The sequence below is a fragment of the Sorex fumeus genome, unplaced genomic scaffold, assembly GCF_029834395.1.
Source record: "Sorex fumeus unplaced genomic scaffold, SorFum_2.1 ptg000075l, whole genome shotgun sequence".
NCBI lineage: Eukaryota > Metazoa > Chordata > Mammalia > Eulipotyphla > Soricidae > Sorex > Sorex fumeus.
In genome coordinates, this window is record NW_026606132.1 from 20,382,593 (window position 1) to 20,404,261 (window position 21,669).

The window sequence follows — 21,669 nt, forward strand, 5'->3', positions numbered from 1 at the left end:
AGAGAGCTCAGATAGAGAAGGAGCACCAAATAAAGGTATTGGGAGGATCCCCCCTGGATGGGTGAAGCATGCTGAAAATAGACCATAGGCCAAACACGATTGCCACTCAATGCCTCTTTTGCAAGCCACAACACCGAAAATGAGAGAGAGAGAGAGAGAGAGAGAACAAAAGGGAATGCCCTGCCACAGAGGCAGGGTGGGATGGGGGGATAGGGGATGGGAGTGATACTGGGACCCGTGGTGGTGGGAAATGGGCCCTGGTGGAGGGATGGGTATTTGATCATTGTATAATTGAAACCCAAGCGCAAAAATTTGTAAGTCTACAACTGTACCTCATGGTGTTTCACTAATAAAAATTAAAAATAAAATAAAATAAATATTCTTCATTTTTATAATACACTTTCTCCCAGATTTTAATGATTCTCTCCTAGCATTTAGTGGCTAACATGTAACCCTTGCATGCTTATTATAAAGAAGGTACACAAACTTGACATGTGAAAAAGGAGGAACAGGAATGAAACAGATTTTTTGGAATTCAGTCTTTAGAAGCACTCACATATTCCAAGCACTCCTTATTCCCTCAGAAAGTCAGCTCAGAGGTGGTTACAGAAGTATCTCTAAAATTGATGATTTTTCATGTTTGTTGTGGCGTCACACCCAGCTGTGTTAAGGATTTATTCCTGGTTCTGAGCTTCAGTCCTGGTGGGCTCAGTGGGTTGTTGGGGATTGAATTCAGACTGGCTACATGCAAAGCAAGTGCCCTACCTACTGTGCTATTACTCTAGCGTTAAATTGATGACTTATATATGGAACTTTTTCTACTTTTGATTTGTCAATGCATAAATAAGGCAATAATACAAAGGAGGTACACTTTTTTTTAATTATTATTAGTGAAACACCATGAGGTACAGTTGTAGATTTACAATTTTTTGTGCTTGGGTTTCGATTATACAATGATCAAATACCCATCCATCCACCAGTGCCCATTTTCCACCACCATGGATAATATCCCTCCCACCCCCATCCCCCCATCCCCCCCTGCCTCTGTGGCAGGGCAATCCCTTGTGTTCTCTCTCTCCTTTTGGGTGTTGTGTTCTGCAAAAAGGCTTTGAGTGGCAAACCTGTTCAGTCCATAGTCTACTTTCAACATGCATCTCCCCTCCTGGGAGGATCCTCCAAACATTATTTATGTTTACCAATACATTTCATCCTCCAATAACATCCTCCAAACATGTTATTTATTTTTACCAATACATTTCATCCAGTTATCATAAACTGTGTAACTTTACGTCCTATACCATCAAAACTGTCCTTCAGGAAAATTTATACAGCAAAAAAAGGTTAAGAAGAATCAATGTTCACATACACTTCGAACTAAACACAGTCTCAATTATATAAAAAAACGCCAGGAAGTTTTGTTAATGAATCAATAAAAAGCTGAATAAATCTTCATACTTTATACTCCCTAGAGTACAATTCTTGGCATATAAATCTCATTTTCTTCACAAGATTGTGAGCTGATGGATAATGAGGCGAGGGATGTTTTCTGCAGTGATCTGAGTATAGAAGACCATGCCAAAACATACCATGTATGCAACGGATGGATGTCGAATAGATACTTGAAAAGATAAATAGAAGGATACATTTTCACATTGATGGAGGAATGGGTGTTGGAATACTGTATGACTGAAACTGAATCATGAACAGTTTTAGAAGGGTATATCTCACAGTGATTCAATAATAAAATCTTTTCAAAAATAAAAACAAAAAATGTATGCTCTAAAGTTATACATGAAGGGGCCAGAGTGATAGAGCAGCCAGCAGGGCACTTTCCTGGCATGCCACCAATGCGGGTTCAATAAAGGGCATCCCATATGGTCTCTGAACTTAGGAGTGATTCCTGTGATTCCTGTGATTCCAGGAGTAAGCCCTGAGCATGGCCAGGTGTGGCCCCCAAACCACATAAGGAAATAAATAGCACTATAGCACTGTCCTCCCATTGTTCATTGATTTGCTCGAGTGGGCAAAAGTAATGTCTCACAACAAATTGTGAGACTTGTTGTTACCGTTTTTGGCATATCGAATACGTCATGGGTAGCTTGCCAGGCTTTGCTGTGCGGGCGAGATACTCTGGGCAGCTTTGCTGGGCTCTCTGAGATGGGCGGAGAAATCGAACCCAGGTCATCTGTGTGCAAGGCAGTCGCCCTAGCCACTCTGCTATCGCTCCAGCCCAAGTAAATAAGTAAAGTTCTAAAAATTATCAGTATTTTTATGCTTGTCTTACACAGACATAAACATACAATTTGGATTTTCATCTGAAACAACTGGCATAATGAGACCATAAGTATGAATACACTCAACCATAATAATAATTTTAAAGAAAAATTTGAATCTGAATTGCATTGCTATGATTTAGATCACCATTACTTTAATGTTGTACATTAAAAGCATTAAAAGTATTGTTTGATTGTTGATCACCTTAAGGCCACAATCATGTAAATATTTCAGCTTTTGCTCTTAATGTACCTATAAATTCTTGATGCACCTGTTAACTCTTAATATAACCTGCTACCTGTTTGTAATGTACCTGTGAATGTAATATTGCTTAATGTATATCGTTGTAGTAATGGTGATCTTCTGTTCTATTCTAGCAGTATATTTCCTACTGAGAAGCAGTTTTGCAGTTCTCATTGTCTTACCCAGGGTACTGTCCTGGCATTGAGGTTTTTTATTAGGGGTATGAATTCCCACAAATCAGAGTCTCGGGAGTAATTCCTGAGCATCTGTAGGTGTGGCCACAAAACAAAACATGTGTTACCTTGAAAAGATAGCATAGAGCAGGTTCATAGGCCACTGCAGTGGCCTATCAGGTGACAAGTTCTACAGAGTTAACTGCATTGTCTAACTTGCCGCTTATTCTCTAAAGCATGACTCCAAGGATACTTGGTCTACTTCAGCTTCTTTACCGTGTGAAATAAAGAAACTTGAAGAGGGAAGAAAGCAAACCACAATTATCTTTTGTTATCTACAATTTGCACTCAATTTTTTCTTGATTGAATTAAAGGCCCTTTTTCATTTTTAATTAGATTATGCATGGTATATTTTTCCTATGGGGTAAAATAATGTTCTAAATTAAGTCAACATATACTTCAAAGCAATGCTGAACACTGCATACCTAAATAGCTCATATATAAAGTGTATCATTAAAAATCCAAACATATACATGATATTTTTAGATTCCTTAGGTTTACCATACTGATAGTAATTTAACTTTGAATACAAAAGTTTAATGAATTTGCTATTCTGTTGTTCCTTACAGGAGGACAAATAAAAACAAGACTTTAGCAATATAACTAAATGTAATGGCTACATTATGTACATTATGTACATTACGTAAGAGATTTTAAAGTATTATTTTTTATAAAGTTTATAAAGTTTTATAAAGTTTACGATGCAAAAATCTCAGGACTGGGACAAATGGAGATGCTACTGGCACCCAGTCAAGCAAATCAATGATTAACGGCATGACAGTGGTACAGTGCTACTTTTTTTTTTATATGCATAGACTTCTAAAGATAAACAACACTACTTTATAGGAGTAGAGTTTTGTAAATATAAAGGATATACAAAACACAGTATAAACTACATAAAGCTGAACAGTAGCAAAAATAGTTTAATTTAAAAAGTCAAAAAATAAAATATTAACCCACATGGAAAATTTTCAAACATCAATCTGTGTGAAAATATTTAAATAGTGATATTACTCTATGAAATAGATACTTTTCTATTTGCAACAGTTTATAAAGGCAAACAAGCACCAGGAATTGAGGTCACTGTCAACTGTTCTCCCATTGTTCTTGGATTTCCTTGAGCGGCCCAGTAACATTGTGAGACTTGTTACTGTGTTTCACATTAGCTTGCCAGGCTTTGCGGTGTGGGGGAGATACTCTTGGTAGCTTGCTGGGCTCTCCCAGAGGGGCGGAGGAATAGAACCCCAGCCATGTGCAAGGCAAACGCCCTAACCGCTGTGCTATCGCTCCAGCCCAGCAATTGAGGTAGCAAAGCCAAATTCACACTTTGGATTAAAAAAATTCAAAAGTTTTAATATTTTTGAATATTTTTTAAAATTTTTGAATGGGTATTAAAACACGTCCCTTCTTGTCTTTCAACTCTATCTTCTACACAATATTAAATGAATTCCAACCAAATTCAATGTCCCGGAAGAGAGAAGCGCCAATCATGGCAGCCATCAGGGGAAAGGTGGAGAATTCCTATTTGAGTTTTTTTTTTTTCATCAGAAAGAAATTTGTTCTATAACCTTCTCTATTGCTAGTATGTAGAACAGAACCAAGAGGAAATATCAGAGATAGTAGAGCCCAAACAATCTGGTCTCCCATTCATCAGTCAAAGCTGGTCAAGAAGGAGGGGAATCGAGACGACTGGGATTCCCTGTTGCCAGAAGAGCTCGAAGAGAGGGAAGATGGGCAGAGTGAGCCAACGGACTTGAGAAGCACAGTGCCGTCGGGTCCGCTCGGCGCTGAGGAGTCGAGTGGTAGTCCTCGTGGTCGCCATCCTCTTCGTCTTCATCATTGTGGTCGCCGCTGTTTTCGTTTCGTCATTGCCCTCTGGTGATCGCTGTCTTAATAGTCGCTTTGAATGTTCCCAATGATATAAGTATGTTCGTAACCATTTTCTCTTTCTTCAAATCGATATATTTTTTAAATTTGATCTCCTTTCTCGGGTGCAGGGTGTATTGTCTGGGAATGTCGCTACTCACAGGTGACGAATGAAATTTTTCCTATGTGTTTTTGTGATCATTCCTCTCGTTGTACTAAGACTCCCCATTATAGCTGTAGTTTCTGATTTCAAATGGCTTTGATGCCAGTGGAGTCAATTGAACTTCCAATACTTTCTTCCTAATATTCTTAAAATTGGGAACGAGTAACAGCCTGGTGAGCCTCTGACCGCTGATCAGAGGGAGTCTGGGGTTGGCATGAGAACTAATCGGCCAGAGGACCGGGAACTGGACCGGAATTCGGACCAGGAATAGGACCGGACCAGGACTGAAACCTCGATCCACTTCCTTTATGCCTGGCAGGAGAACTGGGATCAGAGTCACTTTCCCTTTGCCAAAGTTAAAGGCTTGGCATCATTCTCCTCTGTTCAAGTTCAGTTCCATCTTTGTATTTCACCTGGTATAGAGCTGAGAGCTGGTGTCACGGCCCAGAATTTCTCCTGTATAATAAAGCGAAATCCCAGGCCAGCAACCTCTCGCCACCTCGCCATCAGCAAATACTTTCAAAATCTTAGTCGGCTTCGAGAGAACTTCCGGAGAGTCTCTGAGGTACAATCTGGTGGGGGTTTGATGCGCCGCGGACACGGTCAAGAAGTCATTAAGGAACATGAGATAACATAGTTAAAAGTAGCTGTGAACAGTTTACTAAAGAAATAGGTAAGACAATTAAGAAGAAAATAATAAATATTAAAGTATGTATCATCTCCCTCTCAGTTCCCGTCCCTGGCAGTCATTTGGATTGTCGGGTAGGGACTAATGTAGGGACTAATCCTTGTGCCATTTGAGAAAAAGCTATTTTTAGCAGCCATTTCTGATTTGAATACAATGTCTGGCATTCTGTAATAACCTTAATGAACCTCACTAAATATTTAGCCTCTCAAACAGGTTAAAATTTTATATTATTATATAAATATTTTATATTTAAATAAAATATTTAATATTTATTTTAAAATTAAGATTATTAAATATTTAAATTTAAATATTTCATAAATTATTTAATATTTAAATAAAATGAATATAAAATACAGGTTAATGTTTTAGGGAGGGTTTTCAGAAGACACAATTAGCTGAAAAACGTTTTTTCGTTTCCATGCTATCTTCTTTTATATGTGCCCCTCTTTTTATAATGGCAACCTACTTAGTAAGCATTAGAACAATTTAAAAAAATCTATTACCTGTTGACTATTTTAATTGGGTTCCTGCTGAGAACAGAAATATTAGCTGCTTCTGAAACATTCCCAAATTATCAACACCCCTTCATAACTTATCTGTATATATACATATACATGTATGTGTATATGTATATATACATATATATATATATCCTGTGATATGTCTCATGACAAAATTGAAGTACCATGAGAAAAAGAACAAAGTTTAATCAATGTATTCTTAAAAAGAATTGGAAATCCAGTTTTTCCCTCAGCCCCTTTTCCTCTTTGTCATTGCTGCAATGCCTGACTATGGTGCTCATTGTTACTTGTGGCCTACTGTGCTCACTGAGGGCTGAATGCCTTTATCATATCTTCATTCCTTTAATCCTGATGTCTGTGCACATTCCATTATAGTGCTTTCCAGGCTCCTTGTGGTGCTCACGTTCCCAAGTCCCATTTCTCTGTTATGGTGCTCAAGCATCTTTTTGTTGAGGCATTCATTTGGGGTCATATCACTTTAGTTGTGATACACACTCCTGACTGGTGCAGTCAGAAACTGTGCTGGCACCAGAAACAGTAGAGCAACCAGGCTCAAAATGCAGAGAAACTGGGACCATGCTCAGCATATGCCATGGCATCAGGGATTGAATTCGTGGTTGTACCCCTTAAAGGCAGGAACTCTAAGCCACCGAGTCAAACTTCATGGCCCCTGATATGCCTTTTCTTTAACAGATACCTTATTTTTCTATAGTTTTCTATGCTTCAGTTTATGATAGATCAATCTGATTCAATCATAATAATCTTACCTACATTAGATTATTTTTCAGGAAAGTATTTTAACTAATGTTTGATATCCTTCATTTGGGTCTGATTTGGACACATGGATAGCAATATGGAAATGAATACATTGGCTATGATGTCACGCATATGGATTTCTGAAAAATGACTTGAGGAAATAAAAATTAGGGCATTCTTTTAACTAGCAATTCCTTTTGATCATAAATCCCTTTCTATCAAACTATGAAATCATAGAGGAAGCTTTTTCTTGGCTTAAGATCTCAGAAAGATTATCATTTTCTTCCAGAACATGTAGATGACTGTAGAACAATCCAACCACCTAAGAAGACTCCTGACTCCAGGGATGAGTTTGTATAGCAGTGGTAGGCTTAAAGTTTAGCTAGTAGTGCTTATAAGTCATGATGAGAATTAACACTACCTTTTAATGGTCTGACAAATATCTTGTGAGTTTAAAGGTAAAGAAAGAAATTGGTATTTTGTTTCCCTTCAGAGCACTAATTGATAACTCACATTATTATATATTTTCTCCTTTCCTAGCATATAGGATACTGTTTGTAAATTATACTTTGAGTTTAGACTTTTTTCTAGTGTTTGCATTGACTATTCTAGTTGTATAATGACTGGGGTGAGGTCATAGTTTAGACTAACTTCCATCACCATATAATGATATTCAGCCAACCATGCTGAGAATGGTTCAATATAAGGGACCATAGGGTCCCTCAAGCCTGCCAGGAGTGATCCCTAATACAGAGTTGGGAGTAAATCCTAAGAACAGGCAAGCATGGCCCCCAAACCAGAAATAAAACACAATAAGAATATAGTGGTCCTGGGACCTTGTGGTGCCAGGGACTACCTGGGCCATCTTGGCGGTGCTAAAGAAGCTTCCAGGACTACAGTGGAGGTGCGTGGGGAGCTGTGTTATGCCAAGGATCAAACTGGGGTTGACCACACACAGAGTGTGGTGGGCTCAGTTAGAATGCATTGCAGCGTGCATCACAATAACCCCTTCTGCTAGCTCTCTGTTCCCAGTCATGTTTTAAAAATGCTATGAATTATACGATCAGGATTCCTGGTTTTCACCCAGGCGGCCCGGGTTCGACTCCCGGTGTGGGAATGCCAGATTTTTGGGCTGGAGCGATAGCACAGCGGTAGGGCGTTTGCCTTGCACGCAGCCAACATGGCCGACCCGAGTTCGATTCCTCCGCCCCTCTCGGAGAGCCCGGCAAGCTACCGGGAGTATCTCGCCCGCACGGCAGAGCCTGGCAAGCTCCGCATGACGTATTCGATATGCCAAACACAGTAACAACAAAGTCTCCAATGGAGACGTTACTGGGCCCGCTCGAGCAAATCGATGATCAACAGGAGGACCTTTACCTTTTACCTTTTATGAATTATATTTTGACTCTTATGCTACATTATTCTAAAGTATTTTTTTCAGAGAGATGTTGGAGGTGTTTAAATGGAGCACTTTCCATGCTTGTCTTCTTCTAACTTTATTTTTTATTGAAATAACATTGCCCTATAATATGACTTTCAGCTGTGCATCATTGACAGTCATCAAGGCGATTTAACAGTGGTTTCCAACCAATTTACACCTGAACAGTGGCACCAATCCATGAAGCAGGGGTTGAAAACCACTTGTATATAGTACATTAAGTTCACTAAAAGTCCAATTTCATCTCTCTGCTTGCTTTTAAATTCCTGCTCCGTTTCTGATTTAAACTCTTCATGAAAAACTGAAGTGAGAGATGAGAACAAGTATGCTTGACAGTTTATTCTGGAGGGTAGGAAGGTGTGAACATATTTACTTTTGATGTTTCTAATGGACTCCTATTAGGATTGAATCAACCTGATCTATTTCCATAATCAAATCCAGGACAGGCTACAAAAGCTATTGTTTACCATTGTAAGGTGACCCAAAATCCTCTGGGAATTAAGTACAGTGAGGATTTGAATGGAAGACATAGGTAGGGTAAAATTACGAAATTGTCCTAGAGTGGAACACAAGACAGAATGTCAGAAAACACAGCTTGATGTCGTGAAAGGTCAGGCGATGAACAGTTTAGAATACTGCCTGGAAAATAAAGGTTAGAAATATCCTGCATGTAGGAGACTGGGCATTGAGATTTAGTAAGAAGATTCAAACGTGCTTACTGGGCCTGTATTGCAAACCAGAATGCAGAACGGAAGAGGGAGAGGGAGAGAGAGGGAATGAGAGAGGGAGACGGAGAAGGAGAGGGAGAAGCCCTGCCATAGAAGCAGACTGGGATAAGGGGTTGGGAAGGATACTGGGAAAACTGGTGATGGGAAATGTACACTGGTGAAGTGAAAGGTGTTGGAACAATGTATGACTGGAACCCAATTATGGACAACTTTATAACTATGTATCTCATGGCGATTTCAATTTTTAAAAATGTGTTTGCTGGGGCTGGAGCAATAGTACGTGTACAGCTTTGCACATAACGGGCCTAGGTTCTTCTCCTGGCACCCCAAATGGTACCTCAAGCCTTCTAAGAATGATTTTCCTGAGTGCTGAGCCAGGAGTAAGCCTTGAGCACAGCCAGATGTGGCCCAATCCCCCTGAAAATTAAAACACTGCTTGCTTACCTCCTGGTTCATGATTACGATCACGACCATCCTGTTGTTCGTCGATTGCCTCGAGTAGGCCCCAGTAACGTCTCCTTCATCCTAGCCCTGAAATTTTTTTTAAAAAGTGCCATATTCAAGGCTCTTTCAGGGTTAGGAGAATGAGACCCATCATTGTTACTGGTATTTGGCATATTGGGTACGCCACAGGGAGTTTGCCAGACTCTGCTGTGGGGGCAGGTTACATTCGGTAGCCTGCCAGTTTGCCCAAAGTAGGAACGAGATGATAAGATGTCACGCAGGGTGTAACCTCCCTGGTTAGAAAAGTATATATAGTCAAGAATAGGACACCCCACCTCCCCAACTTCGAAGATTTTGGGCTCTTCAAGGAGCTTCCTCCCCTGCTCTAGGACCCTTCTTTTATTCATTTTTGAATGAACCTGTGTGGGTCTAGCAGTTTCCATTTCATTTCTTCGACCTTCAGTGTCCAGAGAAATATTGTTACCCACAGTAACAATATCACAGTTGAGGATCACTTCACTGACACTTTACATACTACTTATAGATGTTTTCAGGACTGCCGGAGTCTGCCTGGAAGTTACTGAAAGAACCGGTTTCTAATGCAAGCAGTTGGGTAGGGGAGAATTGGACATTTACTTTTAGGAAATAATAAAATCTACAAGAGATTTCCTAGTCCTGAAGTAGCCCGAGGTCCTGAAGTCCACAGCCCTTTGAAATGTAATTCCTGAGCTCTTTGTTTTCGAGTTTTGGTTGGGGGCATATCTATTTTCACTCCAGAGCAGCCTGTGTTCTCTCTTGAACACATACTTTTCTCGTTCTCTCCCTTCACATCGTTCTAAAACAGTTTCAATAAAAAACTGTCTTGTGTTGCCATTTCTCCTCCTCCTGAAATTCTTTTCTGGGAGGGAAAGGTGATGGATGGGCAAGGTTAGACTGAGCTGATCTGGACTGGGCATTTTCCCGAGCTCTGGTGTCAAGGAGAGTGGAGTAGAGAGGAAGAAACACTCTGTCTCCTTTGCCTGACAACGGTTTCTGCCGAAGGAGACTTGGTGCTTCTCCTTTGCTGAGGGGCTCAGTGGGTTGAACCTCAGCTTCTCTATCTTCAAAGAGCTAAGGGATGCTTCCCCCATGCCCGTAGTCTACTTCAGGGTTGACTGATTTCTTCTTGCCTTGTTACTCTCTAAAGCTCATTAGGAGGGCCCCCACTCTCCCCCGTTTAATGTGTCACACACAACAGTTTCTGTGTTTTTTTGTGATGAGCTGATTTCAGTTTTTCCTGATGAGCTGATTTCAGTTTTTCCTAAAAGAAAACTTACGACCTTTAATTTGAAGAAAACATTCTACTCTCTCCTCCAAAGTAGCATACTAAATCTGAGACTGACTATTTTTTCCCCTTCTAATGAATTCGCTCAGGACATTGTGTAGCCTTAGAAATGTACAAAATGAGAGATATTTTAACTTTTTATAAGCCTTGTTTTCAGCATGGACCTAATTGAATGTTTTTCAGTTCTCCGTTCCATTAAGATACAAATCAGCACAGCTATTGTTTTCAATATCCTAAGATACAGTTTTGCCTTTGAAAAGGTTTTTGCATAAGTTTGTTTATATATTGTGTACATGTTTCAAGTTCAAGTTCTTTGATTTGTGTTTTACAGAGGAGTGAATAGCATAAAAATTAATAATACTGTTAATTATAAGCCCAATGAAATGAGCCCTGGCATTACTGTTAGGCAATTTCCCCTTAAATTCTTTATATCACTTTAAGGAACTCCCCAAACTCTTAGTTAGGCTCTTAAAAAAGAAAAAAGAACAGAGGCGGAAGAAAGAAAATGCATGTCACCTCAAAAATATTATTTTAGCAAAAGTGTTATTTTGAGCTGATTATTTTATTTTGCATGGCGGTGGCCACATCCAGTTGTGCTTTTTGCAGTGGTGCTCTGCTAGGAATAGCTACTGATCATCAATCCAACAGATAATTTTGCTTGTTTGGAGGCCATACCAGGCTGTCCCCAGGACTTACTCCTGGCTCTGTGTTCCGGCATTACTCCTTGCTGGCTTGGGGACCCTATGGGGTGCCAGGGATTGAACCTGAGCCAGATGCCTTCAAGGCAATCACCCTGGTTACCTTCTGTATGATTTCTGCCCCCACATGCTGATTATTATTATTATTATTATTTTTATTGTTGGCGTCCTGCTATTTATTCAGTCATCAATTAAGCTGACTGAAGCTGGCATGAATTCCACATTACTGATTTTAAGAAAAAAGTTTATGGAATATCCGGGAGATGGACCATTATAAAGGTGCTCATGATTGGATTTAAATCATACAATGGTCCAACACACACCAGTGAACATTTCCCACCAGCAATGTTCCCCCTTTCCCTCCCACCATTTCCCAACATCTCCACCACCTTCAGCCTGCCTCTATGACAGGCACTTTTCTTCTCTCTCATTTTGTGCATTACAGTTTGCAATACAGGTACTTAGAGGTTATTTTGTTTGCTCAGGGTGTTAAGTATTTTTATTAGGAAGGTAAGGCTGGAGTAGCTTTTTCAACTGAGTGGAAGCTTTGGGGTGGGAACATGACTGCTGAGGCTTCTGGAAGTACAGGGAGGTGGGGGGAACTAACCCATCCCAAACCCAAGAAAACCTGGAGATTTCAGTCACAAAACCAGTACACCTGAAATTTCAGCCAATTAAATCTCTGTGAGGTCTGTCCCGAGACATTGGAGTCTTGCCAGGGGCATGGCAGCTATTTTAAACTGTGGATCAAGCGACTGCCAGGGGTGCTGCTTGGGTGGGTAACAGGCAGACCCTCGCCCCTCCAATTTACCCCAAGTCTATTCAGCTTTTTGTGGGTCTTAACTGCTGATTTTGATCTCTCTCGAGATATATTTTAGGGTCTCTGAAGAGGGTTGGTAGAAGAGCTTACATGGTGGCATTGGAGTTGGTTCATGAGGATGACTGTCAGTGCTTCCAAGAATATAGGGGAGTAGGTGAAGGTAGCCCGTCCTGACCCTGAGAAAGCCTGGAGATTTCAGTCACAAAACCTGCATACCTGAATTTTCAGCAGATTATATCTCGGTGAGGCCTGTCACTGAGACAGACTCCAGTCTGTCACTGTGAGACAGTGGAGTCCAGGTAAGGGCATGGCAGCTATTCTGGACTATGGAAGCAAGTAGCTTCCAGGGGCTCTACTTGGGCAGGCACTAGGCTGTCCTGTCCCCCATCTGACTTACACTAGTCTTTTCAGCCTTGCGTGGGTCTGGGGTTAACAGAGGTTTTTGATCTCTTTTGAGGTTTGATTATGGGTCTCTGAAGCAAAGCCGATACATGAGCTTGTATAGCTGAGACAGAGCTGGTTTGTGGGTGTGGCTCCCACATACCTAACCTTTGGTGTTCAGTTTCTTGGAAAACTTGACCCCAACTTGTTGGGGTCTGGCCCAAGGCACAACAGAAATTCTGGGATAACAGAAAACCTGAAAACTCCTTTAGCCTTCTGATGCACTTCCCACAGAGATAGAGGTTGAGGTCAACCTGAGTGCACCACACCCCCATGCTCATTATTTTTAAAATAGAGACAAATAAGAAAAGCTCAGAAGTTATCCTTTTAAAGGATACAATGACATACTGAAATCTCCATTTGTAAATTGTCCCAGGTTCTCCTGGAAGCAGGACTAAGACTTATGAAACATATTAGAGAAGGTCTTAATTGACATCTGCTAACAAACCTCCATTGTTCACTGTGTTTTACCTAATGACCTCCCTTAACTGCTTACATAATATCTTTTTTTTATTTTTTTTGGTTTGTTTTTAGCTAGAAGTGGAATTTAAGGTGCAGGCTTAAAAAATCTTCTGTGGTTCCTCAATTTTCTTGCAGATTTCCCATGAATATAGAATATTAGAAGTATGCATGTTTCTAAATATGTTTTCACTTGGAGGCTGGAGTGATACGGATAGGGCATTTGCCTTGCACGCGGCCGACCCAGGTTCTATTTCCAGCATTCCATATGATACCCCGAGCACCGCCAGGAGTAATTCCTGAGTGCATGACCCAGGAGTAACCCCTGTGCATTGCCAGGTGTGACCCCCCCCCACCAAGAAACAACAAAAATAAATAAATAAATAAATATGTTTTCCCATTCCTCTTTTTCATTGGAGGTAGAAGAGTCAGAGGGAAGCTGGTTTCTGCCCCAAACTCAAAGGCTAAATGGAAAACTTCTTTTTCCTCCTTTACAAAATGATGGAAACGAGAAAAAAGAAATAAAACTTGGCATTGTATATGTGTGATGGGGCTCTCTAAAAGATCAGATAGGATTTTCTTAGTATGCCTACAGCAAGCCTTTTCCAACTAGTGCCACCTAGTTTAGAGGAGGTAAGAATGACCCAGTCCCTGTGGGCCTTAATGCAGCTATTGTTAGAGTAGAAAAAAAAAAAGGATTTTCCTGGGCTCCTGGATTCTTGAGAATTATTTGAAAGATTTACATAGAGATCACTGCAAAGCCTGGAAAGCTCCCTGTGACGTACTCAATATGCCAAACACAGTAACAAGTGTCACAATGTAGATGTTACTGGGCCTGCAAATCGATGAACAACGGGAGGGACAGTGACAGTGACATACAGATCTCAGTTGCTTAAGAAGTTAAAGTTTATGGGCTTGGTGGGAAGATTTTCCATGCGGGACAGCAAGCTGGGGGTGGTTTTGAACCCACAGTCTATGATGGACACTGTATGCCTCTAATGCTTAGCTCCTCCCACAGGTCATGCTAGTGGTGTGAGTGTGAGTGGTTTTCCCAGTGGATGGCTGCTAACACAGCCACCAATTAATCTCACTCACCATATCCCACAACATCCACAAATTGGCCTCGTATACAGTACTCTCACCAGGGCAGCCTGGTTACCCCAACCACTTTGGCCAATCGTCCATTAGCCCTGACACCAATTAACATTCTGTGAAAACTCACAAAAATAACGGTGAGTGAAAGAAACAATACAAATTAAATAAAAAGAACACATTCCCTGAATCAGCTCAAGAGGCTCCACACAAAGATACAGAAGCACCAAATTGGAACGGAATATTCTTTTTCTTTCTTTATTTATTTATTATTAGTGAAACACCATGAGGTACAGTTGTAGACTTACAAGTTGTTGTGCTTGGGTTTCAGTTATACAATGATCAAGTACCCATCCCACCACCAGTGCCCATCCTCCACCCCCACCAATCCCAGTATCCCTCCCACCCCTCCCATCCCCCATCCCACCCTGCCTCTGTGGCAGGGCACTCCCTTTTGTTCTATCTCTCCTTTTGGGTGCTGTGGCCTGCAGAAGAGACATTGGGTGGCTATCATGTTCTGTCTATAGAAGGAAGGGAATATTCTTGATGGGGAAAGAAGAAAAGAGAGGAGGGAGAGAGAAAAAGAAAACTGCTGTCATAGCGGCAAGCTGGCAGGTGGCAGGAGGGAAAATGGAGACATTGGTGGTAGGAAATGTATACTGGTGAAGGTATGGGTGTTGGAACATTGCATGACTGAAACACAATCCTAAACAACATTGTAACTGTGCATCTCGCAATGTTCAATTACAAATTGTCACTGTCCTGTCCTCCCATTGTTCTTCGATTTGCTCCAGTGGGCTCAGTAACATTGTGAGACTTGTTACTGTGTTTGGCATAAGGAATATATCAGGGGAGCTTGCCAGGCTTTACTGTGTGGGTGAGATACTCGCGGTAGCTTGCCAGGGTCTCCGAGAGGGGCAGAGGAAATGAACTCCAGTCGGCTGTGTTGGCCGCATGCAAGGCAAACACCCTATCCACTGTGCTATCGCTCCAGTCAAATAAATAAAAAGAAGTTAAAGTTTATTATACAGTTCAGATAGGCCTGGGTTCCTCTGCCCATGGTCATCTCTCTCTGGTCTTGATTACCACGATGGCCGAGCTCAAATTTTCTGCTTGGCATCTCCCTGGGGGCCTCCCATTAGGGCTTTCCCCCCACAGGGTGCCATCTATATGGAAAAATATAGATTAACACCCAATTAAACTATTATCTACAGATTCCTCCTTTTCAGTTTCTCCTGGAACCCCTTATCTCATATTTCATATCAGAAGCCCCAATTCAAGCCATTGGTCTCCTGCTTTAGACTTTATATATCTGCCCTTACCAAGACCAAACCTGAAGGCTGAAAAGTGATCATTTTGTCCACATCTTTTGCCTTAATCAAAGAAACAATCGCTGATTCCCGCCCCCCTTTTTTAAATGACCTAGAATAATGTAATGTGGGGAGTATCATAAGGATATAACTTTCTCATGTCTTCTCTCCCAAAGATCCATCTTTTAGCTGTTAAAGACCTGACCCTCATTTTCTTGTTGTGTGTTATCTCCCATTTTTCTCTTCTTGGCACCCTATACTTTTTTGTACCCAACAAAGTACAAAAAGCCCAATTCTGCCTTCTATTTATTTAGAATTGACTACAATATAACTTTCCCATACAAATGTTATTGAATTGATTTTTTCTTTGCTTACATATCTTAAGGTTCTTTTGCTCACTCATTCTGCCCAAGATCATCCCGGAGTGGTAAAGGATTCATCCACACACCCTGACATCTGCAGAACTTTGTTAAATCGCAAGGAGAGAAACAGGGAATGTGTTGGAATGGATCAATTTCAAAATTGTGGATTAACATCATTAGTGAGTTCAGTTTTACAGTAAGCATATTATCAGATTATGTCCTTTATTAGTTCTCACACCATCTACATCTCTGTTATTTTCCACTGATCGATCATGATTAAAATTATCAAGTGGTTTTTTTTAGCATTAATTAAAATCTGTTGTGTGAACCATGTCTATCCAACAAGTAACACGTCATAAATATTATCAAATATTTAAGCTAGAGAAATTTTAGGTATTAAACTCTAGTGTCAGGCATTTAAAATGAATTTGAGATTAGAAGTAAAGCAAGCATATTTTCTAAGCAATAACATTAATTTATTTGAAATGCTCTTATTTTAAAATTGGAGCAGTTTAGGGGTTTTTATATTCATTGCTTGCCTTTTATCTTTTTAACACATGAGTACATTGCTTGACAGCTAGAAAATTCAATTAAAAATGCTTTTAAGAATTTATTCTAAAATTGATTGCTGTGGCATATTATTACTATCAGGAAGCAACCTGACTTAAAACACCTTAAATAAAATGTTGGAATAAAGTAGTTAAAAGATACAAACTTATTGCTATAACTGTTGTTAACACCGCTATATCTCTTGATTGCTGTTAAGAATATTGACTTAGGTTATGTTATACATCTGGTGCATAACTAAGTAGATAAAACAGAGATATATACACTTACAAAGAGCATATCTAGGTACAGGAATGCATATAGTCATAAATATAGATCTATAGATTTAAACTGTTAAGATAGTAAATCCTAAGAGTTTTTATCATCAAAAAACTTTTGGATTTTGTTTTGTACCCTATGTACATGAAATTAAAGCTATGGTACAGTGTTTCTGGAAACACCAAATAGTCACTCTTGGCACAGAAAGGCAACTTCTGATAACAGGTTCCTTTCCATTAGGAATAAGTTTAATTCAAGAGGCTTCTCCCAGAGAGAAACACAGTGTTTAAATTTAGAACCATCTCCCCATCACAGGATGAGAACAGTTTTTAAGTAATGAGGAGGACTGTATAAATATTAGAACTGTGGGCTAAGGGTGTATGTATTTCTTCTAGAAGCTATTTCAGGTAATTTTGATCAATGGCTTTCAGGAAACCATATATTCCTTATGTTATCAATTCTGGCAGCTGGATATGGAGTTTCTAAAAAAACAGATAACCTCTACCACTAGTATTTAATAACTAACTGTAAAGGTGGTTGAAGCAAGTTCTACTGGAACTAGTTTCCAAGATGACGTTAATGATAACTTCACAGTATATATACATAAAATCATTATGTTATATACCTTAAAGGTATGCAGTGAATCATATCAATTATATTTCAGTAAATCTAGGAGAAAAAAAAAACAAACTATGGAAATAATGGGAGACAATCCCGTATAGATCTAATATCCATCTGATATAGAACTCAAATGAAGATCATATAAACAATTACCCAATATAAAACAAAAACACCCAATTGAAAAGATGGAAATGAATAGAGTGGGTAGGGCATTTGCCTTGCAGGACGCCCACCCAGTTTTGATCCGTGGCCCACTAAATGTCTCTAAGCCCTTCCAGGAGTAATTTCTAAGCACAGACTCAGGAGTAAGCACTGAGTATCACTGGATATGACACAAAACAAATTAAAAAACAATTGAAATATAGGCATAATATTGAATAAATATATGAAAAGATGCCCAAAATGTTTTAATTCCCATCAGTTAAATGAGTTAAAATTTTGTGTTATTTTATACTGCTTAGGATAATAATAAATTAAAGTGGCAAACAATAAATATTGATGAGCATGTGAAAAAAAATGAAATTCTCATCGACATTCATTGAGTATAACTTCCATGGAAAACCAATTAGTGGTTTCTCAAAAAAAGTAAAAATGGAATTAGTATACTACACAGTAAATTCACTTTTAGACACATTACTAAAGGAAATGAAAAATATAATAATCACACAGTCTTATAAAAATATTCCTGGCAGCATTATTTATTTTTAATAAAATGGAAAACATTTCAAATGTTCATTTGTCCAATGAATTTATAAAATCCTGCATTACAAAAATTCATGAAAGAGATATATGCATAATTATTTTCATAATTATGTAATGACCAAGATCTAAAAGCAACCTAAACATCAAAGGATGGTTTACTAGAAAAAGAAACTGTGGTGTTTATATATATATATATATGTGTGTGTGTGTGTGTGTATGTATGTATGTATGTATATATGTATATGCAAGCATGTATGTATACACAATAAAATATGACTCTATTCAAAGAACAGATTAAATGCTGCCTTTTGCTAAAAAGTGAATGGGGTTAAAATACTACTATATTATATGTAGTAATTCAGGGAGAGAGGGGAAAATACCAGATGATCTTTTTCATATGTGCTATATTAGGAAACAAAGCAAGCAAATGGACAGTATCCCAAAACAAAAAAATGTTCAGCATTGAGTACAGAACTGAGTTTGCCAAGTACTGGGAGGATACAGGCTGGGGAAATGGCGGGGAAAAAGGAGGCGGATTCATCCTTTAAAGAGGTACTACTACTTATACTCCTCAAACGTTTCAAAGGATTCTTCTCAACACCTTCTGTGAAGCCAGCATCACCTTAATACCCAAAGCCGAGATGTCACTAAAAAAGAAAATTGATGTGCTCAACGATGCCAAAAATGACCAGTGATGACCAGTGATGCCAAAAATCCACAACAAAAATTCACATACAAGTGGTACTACATGGAAAGTATCATGTTAAGCAAAATGAGTCAGAAAGAGCAGGATAGACACAGAAAGATTGCATTCATCTGGGGAACATAAAGCAACAAAATGGGAGAATAACACCCAGGAGTGGCCGAGATTAGTACCAGGAATTTTGCTCCATGGCTTGGAGGCCAGCCACATATGCTAGGGGAAAAGGGAGCTCAGATAGAGAAGAGAGCACCAAATAAAGGGTGTTGGGAGGATCCTCCTAGGGTGGGAGAAGCATGCTGAAAGTAGACTATAGACCAAACATGATTGCCACTCATTGCCTCTCTTGCAAACAAAAGGAGAGAAAACAAGGGGGAATGCCCTGCCACGGAGGCAGGGAGGGATGGGGGGGGATGGGGGATGGGGCATGGGAGGGATGCTGGGATCCGTGGTGGTGGAGGATGGGCGCTGGTGGAGGGATGGGTACTTGATCATTGTATAACTGAAACCCAAGCACAAAAATTTGTAAGTCTATAACTGTACCCCATGGTGTTTCACTAATAAAAATAAAATAAAATAAAAACCTTAAGAAAAAATAAAGTGAAAAAAAATCCACAACAAAATCTTAGTATATTGAACCCAACAACATATGAAAAGGACCTCAAGGAATAATTGGTAGAATTCATCCTAGGGATACAAGGATGACTCAATATATGCAAATCAGTTACGGTTATGCAGAAAATGAACAGAATAAATATAAACACCATATGATGATATCAATACTGAGAAAGCTTTTGACAAAATCGAATACCTAATTATGACAAAAAAAACCTAAGAAAAATTGGGATTGATGGAACGTTCCTCAAGATAGCAATATTCATTTACAATATACGCTTTAATTAATTTAAAGTTTATGTAAAATGATTTACAATAAATTTAGTAATAGTTTCAGGCATATAATTTTTCAATACCACACCCCCCTCCTACCAGAGTGTAATTTCTCCCCACCAATGTCTCAGGAAGCTTCCTCCCTCAATCCCTACATACCCCTGTGGCAAATTCATTTCTATAGGATTACTCTCAGGGTCTGCTACCATTTTCCATTAGTTATTTTCTTAATATATTTCTCTATATTTCACATGAGATGTTGTTCTATGTTTGTCCCTCATCTTCTCACTTCATTCATCAAGATGCACTCTAGTTCAATCCAGAAAACTCGGTATTTCATTTTTTTTGTCACTGAACAGTATTATATATGTATCATTATATATACATAAATATGTATATATTAATATATATTGGTATAGATAACATATATACATATATTACTTTATCAACTTATCTGTTCTTGGGTACTTGAGTTGTTTTCAGATTTTGTCTATTGTAAATAGCATAGGAATGAACATAGGAATGCAACAATTTTTTTACAATATCGTTTCCACACTTCTGGTGGAAGACATCAAGAAATGAAATCACTGGATCATTTTGGGGATCCAGGCTCAATTTATTGAGAGGTCTCCATGCTTTTTTCCCCATAGAAGCTGAATCAAACAGCACTCCCACCAACAGAAAATGAGTATATTTTCCACTACAACTCTGCCAGCAGAAGTCATTTCTACTCTTTTTGATGGGCATCAGTCTCACTGGTTTAAGATTATATCTTTTTTTTTTTCAGGAATAATCAGTGACTAGGTGTTGTGAGCCCTAATGGTACCAGAGACGTTAATCACAAATTATCAAAACCCCAATCATCCTGTTCTAACTGCCCTCAAATAGAGGAATGGGTAAGGGTTATCCTACCTGAGGATCAAGGTAATATCTTGTTGCTTTGATGTGCATTTCTTTGATGGTAAGTGGTAGAGAGCATCTCTCATGCACCTGTTAGAAATTCATATGACTTATGAAGTAAGTAAGTGCATATTCAACAATTTTCTCCATTTATTGATGGCTTATTTGCATATTTTTCAGCTTTGTGAGTGATTGATCTATCTTGACTATTACAAATTTTGTCAGATGGTGACTTTATTCTTTTCCTAATCAAGGAAGAAGTGTTGCCTTTTTTTCTGATATGGAAGAAAGTAGTTTGCAGGGTATTGTTCAGCAAACACATCTGACCTTGAAAACTTTATGAAGAGGATTGATGGCAAGTTTATTTTTCCTCTTAAATACAATGGCCTAGTTTAGATACTAGGTCAGAGATTTGAAAACTTTTAGGGCTTAGGGACATGCTGGACTATTAACATTTTTGATGATCCCAGAAAAGTTTTATTTTTTAAAAAAACTTTTGATATTAAATTTATTGGGAATTTGAGATGAAAAGAAAACATTATGAAGTCAATTTGTTGAATCTTTATTATATTCAGTTAATAATATTCCTTTCAGTGAATATTTCTGAGGTATTTATAAATACATACTTTTGTATAGGTACCACTAAAAGATACATGGCATCCTCATGAGCCATTCAAACTTTTCTCTAGTCTCTTTTTGTATTAATTTTGTCCTCCCTATAGTCTTTATTAACCACTGATATGTCTTATATCTTTTGAATTTTTTTCTGGATGTCATGCAAACTGAATATGAATGTTTTTCTCTCATTTAGTACAATGTATTTAATATTCATTTGTGTTCCTGTAAACACACATACATGTTTGATTTGTGTGAAGTCTGACACAGATGTTACTATGTGAAAACTAAGATTTCAATGGAAAGGGTGAAGGTCCATTCTGGACTGTCAGGGATGAACAATCCCCATGTCTATTTTAGCTTCAAGAGCACTTTTTACTTATTTATGTTCCTGTTTTCTCACTTAAAAGTATAAAACACAGAATGTCTGTTTTATTATTGGACCATACCTAGTGGTGTTCAGGGGTTTCTCCTGGCAATGCTTGGGGGACCATATGTAGTGCCAGAGATCAAATTCAGGTCAGCCTCAAAAAAACACCCTACCTGTTGTACTATACA

At 38.9% G+C, this 21,669-nt stretch overlaps 1 non-coding gene across 1 annotated transcript; it reads right to left on the reverse strand.

The window, feature by feature from the left end:
* Positions 1-20,378: 20,378 nt before the first annotated feature.
* Positions 20,379-20,515, reverse strand: LOC130038505 (U8 small nucleolar RNA). Its single transcript, XR_008794725.1, has one exon. It is a non-coding gene; the product is annotated as a U8 small nucleolar RNA (small nucleolar RNA).
* Between the last annotated feature and the right edge of the window lie 1,154 nt (positions 20,516-21,669).